This window comes from Enhydra lutris, unplaced genomic scaffold (assembly GCF_002288905.1).
Source record: "Enhydra lutris kenyoni isolate GAN:26980312 unplaced genomic scaffold, ASM228890v2 scaffoldscaffold23, whole genome shotgun sequence".
Lineage (NCBI taxonomy): Eukaryota > Metazoa > Chordata > Mammalia > Carnivora > Mustelidae > Enhydra > Enhydra lutris.
This window is the reverse complement of record NW_019154107.1, coordinates 19,131,385-19,140,851: the sequence shown is the minus strand read 5'-3', so window position 1 is coordinate 19,140,851 and position 9,467 is coordinate 19,131,385. Positions and strand designations below refer to the sequence as shown.

The 9,467-nt window shown below is 43.4% G+C and overlaps 1 pseudogene; it reads right to left on the bottom strand.

Moving 5' to 3' along the window:
- Positions 1-8,595: 8,595 nt before the first annotated feature.
- On the bottom strand, positions 8,596-9,147 carry LOC111150550 (annotated as a pseudogene).
- Between the last annotated feature and the right edge of the window lie 320 nt (positions 9,148-9,467).

Genomic DNA, 9,467 nt, shown 5'->3' with positions numbered 1-9,467 from the left:
TTTGTGTGTGTGTAGGTAGTGTATGCACAATGGAGGAGTTGGTTGGTCCTTTGCTGATGTGTTGGACTAGACATGCAACTAATAGCCTACCACTGTATTTATTGTCTCCACTATCTCACTTCTACTCATCCTTTAATCCACTGTGATCTGGCCTAAGTTGTTCACCTCACCATTTTTAAAAGTCCCCAGTACATATATGCTAGGGCTTAAGGAGAGGGGAAAAAAATCCATTTTCTGCACTTAAAGATTTCCTAGCTGGGGAGGAAGAAATTTCCTCTGTCCTAGCTGGGCTAAGGATCAAGTTGACATAGGACAGAAAAATAGGAGAAAATCAAATTTAGTTTTGTATATATGGGGAATCCACACAGACGTGAAATTCCAAACATAGTCAGGCAATATGATGTTTAAATGAACATCTTAAGTTCATATCCCAAGAGAGGGACAGGCATCTGAGGATACAAGGAAGAGGAAGGCCATTAGCAGGAAGGTGAGAGGAGATATTCAGGAAACTAAAGTAGCCCTATTATGTAGGTAAGTTTTGTAGGTAAAGAGGAATATCTAGTACAGGCTGACCTTTCCAATGTACATTTAGGCAGTTGAGGGGGAGATACAGAGCTTTTCCTGAATCTTCTGGATTTCAGTTGCTTGTAACTCAAGATAATCTTCATGCCAAAGTGGTCCATCTTGGGGCACGTGACTTTGGCTCCTACACTATTAAGGGATGTACACATGTGAAACAAATGTCAGATACAGTATTAAGTGCCATTAAAAAGAAATCAATAGGAATTTTGATAAAAGAGAGGATGATCAACTCTGTCTAAGGGTGAATCTTAGGTCGGGTTTCCTGGAAACAGAGCCCAAGACAGGGATTATTTGAAGGAGTACACTCAGGAGAAATCCGTACAGGGCTAAGGGAAGCAGAATAGGGAAGAGGAAGAACCAAGCAAGGATATAACCTCATACAAAATATAACCTCATACAAAATATAACCTTGGCTTGATACAGGACAGAGATTCTCAGCATAAATCTCACTCCAGAGACAGGGCAAAAGGGTCCAAGCATTTATGATTCTGTCCTTAGTTGTCCCAGTTAGTCAAGGTCAGTCTTTCTGAGAAGGCCACAGGTATATGCTGTCAGCTGCAGTGTACTCACAAACAGCTGGAGGTTTGGGTTTCCTGGCTGATCAAGTTGATCTGGGCAGATCACCAACAACATCTACTAAAAGAGGATTAGAAGAACTAGATTATATGTTTATCATTTTGGACAGTCCAACATCTGAGCATTCTTTGTGTTTGAGGAAAAATGTCACAACAGATGGGAGACAAAGCTCCACTTTTTATTACAAAGAAACTGCAGGCTCCAAATGGCATTGGTTAGGCCAAGTCACCACACTAGGTCTTAATACCTAACCTAATTGCACTTTCAAACTCCCTCAGGAATGTCGTCTTAACCCATGAGTCAGAAATTCTCTGGTCAATACCAATATGGTTATCTTTTACATGGACACTCTCCATATTCTGAAGGAAGATGAAGTAATTGACCTACTAAGACCCTTTTCCTTTGTCCCCAAAGGTAGATAATCTCACCCAAAATATTCCCTTTTCTGTTTATGACTTCCTTGTCTTGTCTTTAAAAACCTTTTCCTTTCTGTAACCCTTTGGAGCTTCCCTCTACTTGAAGATGGGGTGCTTCCCAATTCACAAATCATTTAGTAAAGCCAATTAGATCTTCAAGTTTATTTGGTTGGATTTTTTTTAAACACTATGATGCTTCTAATTTTCTGGTTAAGGTTCTACAGCCTTTCTAGTATGTTCCAGACAGCCTTCTAAAAAAAAAATCTCTTTTCTGTTTTTATTAGCCAGAGTCAGATTTTGTGATGTGCTACCAAGAATCCTGACAGGTTCAGAGATTATAGAAATTGTTAGGTGGGGAAAAATTGTTAGGGAGGAAAAAGATGGTGGGGGGGCGGCGGTGAGGAGAGGAGCACATGGAAAGGAGAGAAATCAAGTATGTCCAGATTGAATAAGAGCCAGAAGTCTAGGGTAATTCTGAAATTTATTTTGTAAGACTATGGGAAGGTGTGGCAAATCTAGGGAGCTTTTGGGGAAGGGACAATGAGATCATCTGGAGACTTGTTAAGTCTGAGTTTTCTGAGAACATCCATAGGAAGTTGTTTCACAGGTACCTGTGCTAGTCTTGTAGTCAAGAAAAGCATCTGGGAGGAGAGAGAAACTGAAAAAGAGAGACAGAGATAGAGATACCAACATTGGCTGTGGATGTGGCTGAACTCAAGGGGAGTATATATATAAAATAAGAGTTGAGGGGCGCCTGGGTGGCTCAGTGGGTTGGGCCTCTGCCTTCGGCTCAGGTCATGATCCCAGGGTCCTGGGATCGAGCCCCACATCGGGCTCTCTACTCCACAGGGAGTCTGCTTCCTCCTCTCTCTCTGCCTGCTGCTCTGCCTACTTGTGATCTCTGTCAAATAAATAAATAAAATCTTAAAAAAAAAGAGTTGAAAAGGTCAGGAACATAATCTAAAAGGGTGGGGAAGAGGAGAGAATCTGCTATCCCAAAATATGCCTCCTTGGCATAAGGATTATTTAATTAAAGGCAGTCAAAACCCAGGAGATTTAGGAAAAGCTCTTTACCTGCCTGTTTGTACTAGGAAAAGAGCTATTACCAGAGATACCTTTTTACTAAGAAATTTATCTGCCTAACAGGGTAACCTTTGTTTTCCAAACAGCTTCTTTGCCTTGCTGTGAATGGCCTTCCTCCTCTTTGTATCTCTAGCCTCCTAACCCCCTTTCATTCTTACATTTTATATAAACCTCAATTATCTGGATACATTCTGAACCTTGTATCTTTGGGAATCCCATATGTATGAAATCAAATTTGTTTTTCTCCTGTTAATCTGTCTTATGTCCTTTTAATTGTTTGACCAGCCATAGAACTTAGAAGTGTGGAAAAAAAATTTTCCTCCCCAACAGTGGTCAGGTCTGTATATTTCTTTACAGATATATCTTAGGTAAATCTTGAAAAGACAGGAATTGCTACAGAGTGATTAAGCAGGACAAGTGCTGAATAAAGACCTATGGAGATGTTAATTACTAAGTCATTGATTACTTCTGAGAGAAGAGTTTTTATAGAGTTTCTTAAAAGAAAAATCCATCCTTCCTCCTGTATAAAGTAAATCTACTTTATAAAGGAGACGCCTCCTCTGGGTCTCCTTTCATTAACTGTAGCCCCTTATACTCCTAAATTTATAGCCTTTTCCTCTCAATTGGCTTCTTTAAAGCAAATAAACTTGGGGTATAGCTCAGGGGTAGAGCATTTGACTGTAAAGCAAAGGGCTAAGATACCCTTTCCTCTCTTCTCTACTTGAAGAACTCCAATTCATCTTTCAAGACTCAATGTCACCTCCACAGTGGGTATTTCCTAAGTCCCAGGTAAAATTCAGACTACTTTTTTCTCCTGGACTCATAGAGCACCTTGCGTGTCTTCTTCTTTTAGATCTTACCCAAATAGATTAGAGGTATATACTTATGCATCTGTCTTTTCCACCGTACTGTGTGTTGGGAAGTGTTCCCTAGTCACCTTATATTACCAGTGCCAAGTATAGTGAAGCACACATCACAGAATTCAATATAATTTGTTGAAAGAATGGCTGTTTGACCCAGAAATTCACAAACGGCATGAATGCTCCTTTCCTAGAATGTTTTAATTCAGGTTTATCTTATAATTTATAGATCTAAAATATATTTTAAATTGAAACTTTTATTTCTCCATAAGTTTTATAGAAGAATTTAACTTTGGGAGAAAAAAAATAATGCACAGAGAATTATCCAACAGGAAAAAAGAGAATAAATCTTGTTGTGTGTGACATAGTTAATATCATATGTAATAAATTATAAACCAAAAGCAACATTACAAAAAATAAACACTGAAATACAGATAAAAGGGAAAGAATCTATTCCTCCTCAGGCAAGGCAGTAGTTCTACATATTAATGAAATTTAAATGCCTCACAGTAAGAAAAATGATTGGAATAGATTGCAATAACTTAAAAATGAGTATAATTTATTTTTTTAAAAGATTTTATTTATTTATTTGTCAGAGAGAGAGAGAGAGAGAGAGCAAGCACAGGCAGACAGAATGGCAGGCAGAGGCAGAGGGAGAAGCAGGCTCCCTGATGAGCAAGGAGCCCGATGTGGGACTCGATCCCAGGACGCCGGGATCATGACCTGAGCCGAAGGCAGCTGCTTAACCAACTGAGCCACCCAGGCATCCCAAAAATGAGTATACTTTAAACAGCCTCTGTGATGACTATGTGATTATGGAGAATCAGTCAAAAGGGCTAGTCAGGCACTGTTCCACTCCGATACTCCCAGAAGCAGGATGACTGACGGCCTTCAATTAACAAAGGCACATTGAGGGACTGGCAAAATGGAAGACACAAAGTCCACAGGTTGACTTGCTGAAATACACAAAGATGTCAGTCTGGTAGGTGACAATGGCAATATTTATAATATTATAAAAGATTGTATACATCCAAAGCTTTCCAGAGTATTGATTGAAACTGAGAGAAAATAAAACAGAAAAAGGCCAACAGATGCATAAAAGCAGGTGAAAAGTTTAAAATATTTGGAAGAGTTAGATGAATTTTAGGGCCTGTGGCAAGTTACTATAAAACATGGGCTGGTAGAGATTTTCTGTAAATGTTTTAGGCTTTGCAGGCTCTATGGTCTTTGTTACAACTACTGACTGTGCCCTTGTAGTGCAAACGTAACCACAGAAAATAGGTAATTGAATGGGTGCCTCTCTGTTCTAACAAGCTCTCTGATGACACTGACCTGTTGGTCAGAGGGCCACACTTTGAGTAGCAAGGAGCTTGAACTGGTTTTCATGCCTAGAATGTCCAGGTCCTGCTCCAGAGGCTGATGTATTTGGCCTGGGATGTGGACTGGATATTGAGATTTCTAAACACTCCACAGATGTTTCTAATGTGCAGCAAAGTTTGAGAACCTCTGTGCTAAAGCGATTTATCAAGTTTAGTTATTGTATTATCAGTAGCCCTTTTGCCCATTCATCCCTCCCAGTACACCCCTTCCTCTCCAGTTCAGGTCACACACCAAGATGATGGTGGGATCAGGCTTAGCACTTTATGTTTTCTTTCCTACCTCTGAGGAATGGAATGTAGTTAAGTTGGAAAGAGAAGCTCAGGCAACCTGGGTTTGGGAAGAATAAGCAAAAAAAAAAAAAAAGTACTAGGGGGTAATTTGAGGAGGAGGCTGTTTGAAGCAGCAAAACACACCTCCAGGCTTGGACCTGAGTTTGGGGCAGTGAAAACAGTGATCTGCTATCCTGAATCCTGGCAGGACCTGACAGCCAAGCAGCTAGCAAGGATTTTTCCTTCTTGGTATGCAGAATGACCCAGTTGGTTGAAATGCAAGAGAGACCCCCAGTGGCAAAGTACAGATGTGAAATCTTCTCAAAGGAACAACACCACGAAGAACTTAGAAGCACTTACGTAAGCATTTAAAAATATTAACTCATTTAGTCTTCTCAGCAACCCAGCGGGGTTGACGCTTTTATTATCCCTCTTTTACGTGGGAGGACATGGAGGCAGGGAAAAGTTAAGTAACATGCCCCAATTCACCCAATTTAGTAAGTGGTTAAGCTGGGATATGAACCCAGGCAACGTGAGCTTAAGAAGCCACTACACCAACTGCTTCTCCAAAATAGGAAAGTAAGAAGGATCCTTGATTTATAGTTTTTAAGCACTCATATATTGTTGCTCACCCTATGCTTCCTTATATGCAGAGGAGAGCGTCGGTCAATACCTGAATGTATGATCCAAGATCATACACACGACGTATGTATGGTCTCATATGTATATGAGATCAAGCATACGATTTATTCAAGGTCCTCCAAGGAGGCAGAGAAGGAAAGCGTGAAAGGATTGAGTTTGACTAAGAAGAGGAAAGGGGCAAGAGAATTTCCTGGAAACTTAAAGGGACATAATCCTCATTTTAAAGAAAGTATTAAAGCATAGTCACGGTGAAATGTGAAAGGTAATTATGGTGTAGCAAAGCTTGTTCATATTTTAGGAAATGTTCAAAGCAATCTGCAAGCTTTGAAGAGGCTAAGCTAGCCATGCGTCCTTGACAAGGCATGCAAAATCTAAATTTTAACCTTCATCTATGTAACCAGCCTGGTACAGAAGAAACATGATCTGAGTATTCTTCCTGGGCAAGGACAACCTTAGCATTTATATGGGTACAGATTTCATTTGGTCAAATACCGTGGACAGAAAAAGAAGCTGAGTTGTTAAGAGGAACAGAAAAAAAATCCATAGAGAAGCAGCGCTGTCATTTCCTTGGGAAATGTTTTTACTGAGAAATAATTTTTCTACCCAGAAAACAGAAAGAAAGAAAAAAAATAGATTCAGCATTTCCTTCAGGAATCTTTTTTTTTTTAAAACTAGGAAGTAGGGGTGCCTGGGTGGCTCAGTTAGTTGGGTGTCTGCCTTAGGCTCGGGTCATGGTCCCGGAGTCCTGGGATTGAGTCCTGCACCAGGCTCCCTGCTCGGTGGGGAGCCTGCTTCTCCTTCTCCTCTACCATGCCCCCACCTTGCTTGTGCTCTCTGGCTCTCTCTCTGTCAAATAAATAGACAAAAATCTTTAAAAACATAAAAAATAAAACTGGGAAGTAATTTCCTTCTACTAGCCATGAGGACAAGGTAATAGGCTAATTGCTCTCTACATCTTGAAAGGAGCAACCTGAAACCACACTTACACCAGGAACAGGCTGATTTAGGGACACTGGGGATGGGCACACATGGTCACAGTCTGGAAGAGATAATGGTCAGGGTAGGGCCAGCAGCCCTCTGGGTGTTGTAACACCTCAACCCATCCTCTAACTGTAGCTGCCTGAGCATGAGGTTGACTGTGCCACACTCTTTCCACACTCTTTCTTGTGAGCTTATCCAGTCCCATGACCTCAACACTGTCTGGGACTGATGTCTCTCGTATGTTTATTTCCAAACCTGACATCCCACCTGAGCTCCAGATTCATTTTTCTGACCGCCTGCCTGACTGTTCCACTGGCATATCTAATAGGCATCTCAGATTTTACATGACACGCCTTCCCCTCCCCGCATGTCCCCCAGCAAACATCCTCCAGTTAATAACTAGCATTACCGTCAACTCAGGGGTTCGAGTGCAAACACCAGGGCCTGGATTATTTTCCTCATTTCTCATTCTTCACCTGTGGTCCATGAGCAAATCTTGTTGATTCACCCAAATCCGACTAGAATTTGTGTCTGTCACCTTTTCTATAGCTTTCACTCCAGTTCAGCCATCGAGGTCTCTCATTGGATCTGCTGTAGGATCTCCTGATTGGCCTCCCAGCTTCAGCTCTTGCCCACTGGCTGCATTCGAGGAAGCAGCCAGACTCACTGGCTTAACGTTTGGGGGGATTTATTCTACTTCACGTTCAGTATCACAAATTTGAGCTTCAACCCTTGTTGTATTGTATTGTATTGTATATGACCTTGTATTTTTCAGCCATTCTAATAATGGAGTTTGGGGTTTTGTATACTCTTGCTACATTAGTGGAAGAAAGGGTACAATTGAAGGAGAACTTTGTATTTGGATATTTTGTAAGGGCAGTATGCACGTCTAAAACAATGACCTATAAAGTCACTCCCCTGTCTATGGGAAGCCAGCCTAAGGCTCAGTTACAGTTACTATTGCCCAGGGCAAGCTTGTCAAAGAAATACTGTATCATTCCTGTTTCTAAGACCCCAGTGTTGCTATCCAGAAGCAACAATTGTTAACATTTGTGTATTTTAATAAACTAAAAGTTTTCAAGTAAAGTTGACTCCCTTTAATACCAGCCTAATCCCATTCTTCACTTTTTCCATAGGGACAATCACCGTTGTAAATTGTAGACCATGTTCTTTTATGCTTTTAAAAAAATTTTATTTATCCATTTGACAGACAGAGATCACAAGTAGGCACAGAGGCAAGCAGAGAGAGGGGGGAAGCAGGTTCCCACCCAGCAGACAGTCTGATGTGGGGCTCAATCCCAGGACCCTGGGATCACGACCTGAGCCGAAGGCAGTGGCTTTAACCCATTGAGCCACCCAGGCGCCCCCCTTTTATACTTTCACCATACATATTCACCCACTAACAACCAGGGCCCCAGACCACCCACCTCAGTGCACCACCCCTCTGCCCCCACATCGTTTATAAAGGCAAGATTGATTTGTTTTTCCAGGGTCCTATGTTATATCTTCTCCCTCCACCTCCTGAGATCCTGAGATGCATGTGGATGGACTTAGGGGAATGGAAGGACTCCTGGATTCCTGTTTTAAAACCTAAAAGGTGAAAGATTTGCATGCAAATCAACCAGACACCTTTTTTTAAAATTTAGGAACCAAATAACTTTATTGAAACCAAACAACTTTTTTGTGGCAAAATTGGGAGGAAAGAACTGGAGCTTTTTGCAAAGGCAATACTGCAATACGCATGCTCGGCATGGTGATCAGGGAAAGTCACCATGCGCCTGGGGCTATGGGGAAAACAGTCCCAACTCAGTTCTTTTTGTCGCTGTCGCCCAGGGTGAGTTTGTCAAACAGGTACTCTGCCAGGCCGGCTTCGGGGGCCCCCATCTTGCGCAGGCTGGTGACATAGCCCCCCAACTCTTTGATGGCCTCGACTTGCTCGTGCAGGTAGTGGCTCTCCAGGAAGTCGCAGAGCTGGGCGTCGTTCTTGTCGGTGGCCAGCTGGTGCAGGTCGAGCAGGCTCTGGTTCACGCTCTTCTCCAGGTGCAGGGCGCACTCCATGGCCTTCAGGCCGCCCTCCCAGGCGTCGCGGTCCGGCTTCTTGATGTCGCGGAGGCGGATGTGGCCCCCGCGCTGGTTCTGCAGCTCCATGAGCTTCTCGGCATGCTGGGTCTCCTCGCGGGACTGGCGCAGGAAGAAGCGGGCGAAGTGCTTCAAGGCCACGTCGTCGCGGTCGAAGTAGAAGGCCATGGACAGGTACACGTAGGAGGCGTAGAGCTCCAGGCTGATCTGGCTGTTGATGGCGGCCTCGCAGTCGGGGTGGTAGTTCTGGCGCACTTGGGAGAGCTGCGGGGTGGCCATGGCTGGCGGCCCGGGCACCAGCACGAAGGCAAAGGCGGTGCGGAAGCGAGGGCTGCGCGGCGGGCAGCGTCGGGGCCGAAGGCGGTGGTGGCCTCGGAGATTCCCCAGCTTGAGCGGCAAGGGAGGCCAGAGGCAGAACCAGTGGCGGTTTGAGACCTCAGGGAAGTGTCCGTTGGGATGTTAGGCGAGCTCTGGGATCGGACCGGAAATGGGGTCCAGGGAAGGGGGGCGAGCTTCCGTTTGGGGATAGGGGGTGGGGGCGGGCCACAAGGGCAATGATTCAGGTTCTGCTGGAGCTTGATGAGTCAGGGCAACCCTGT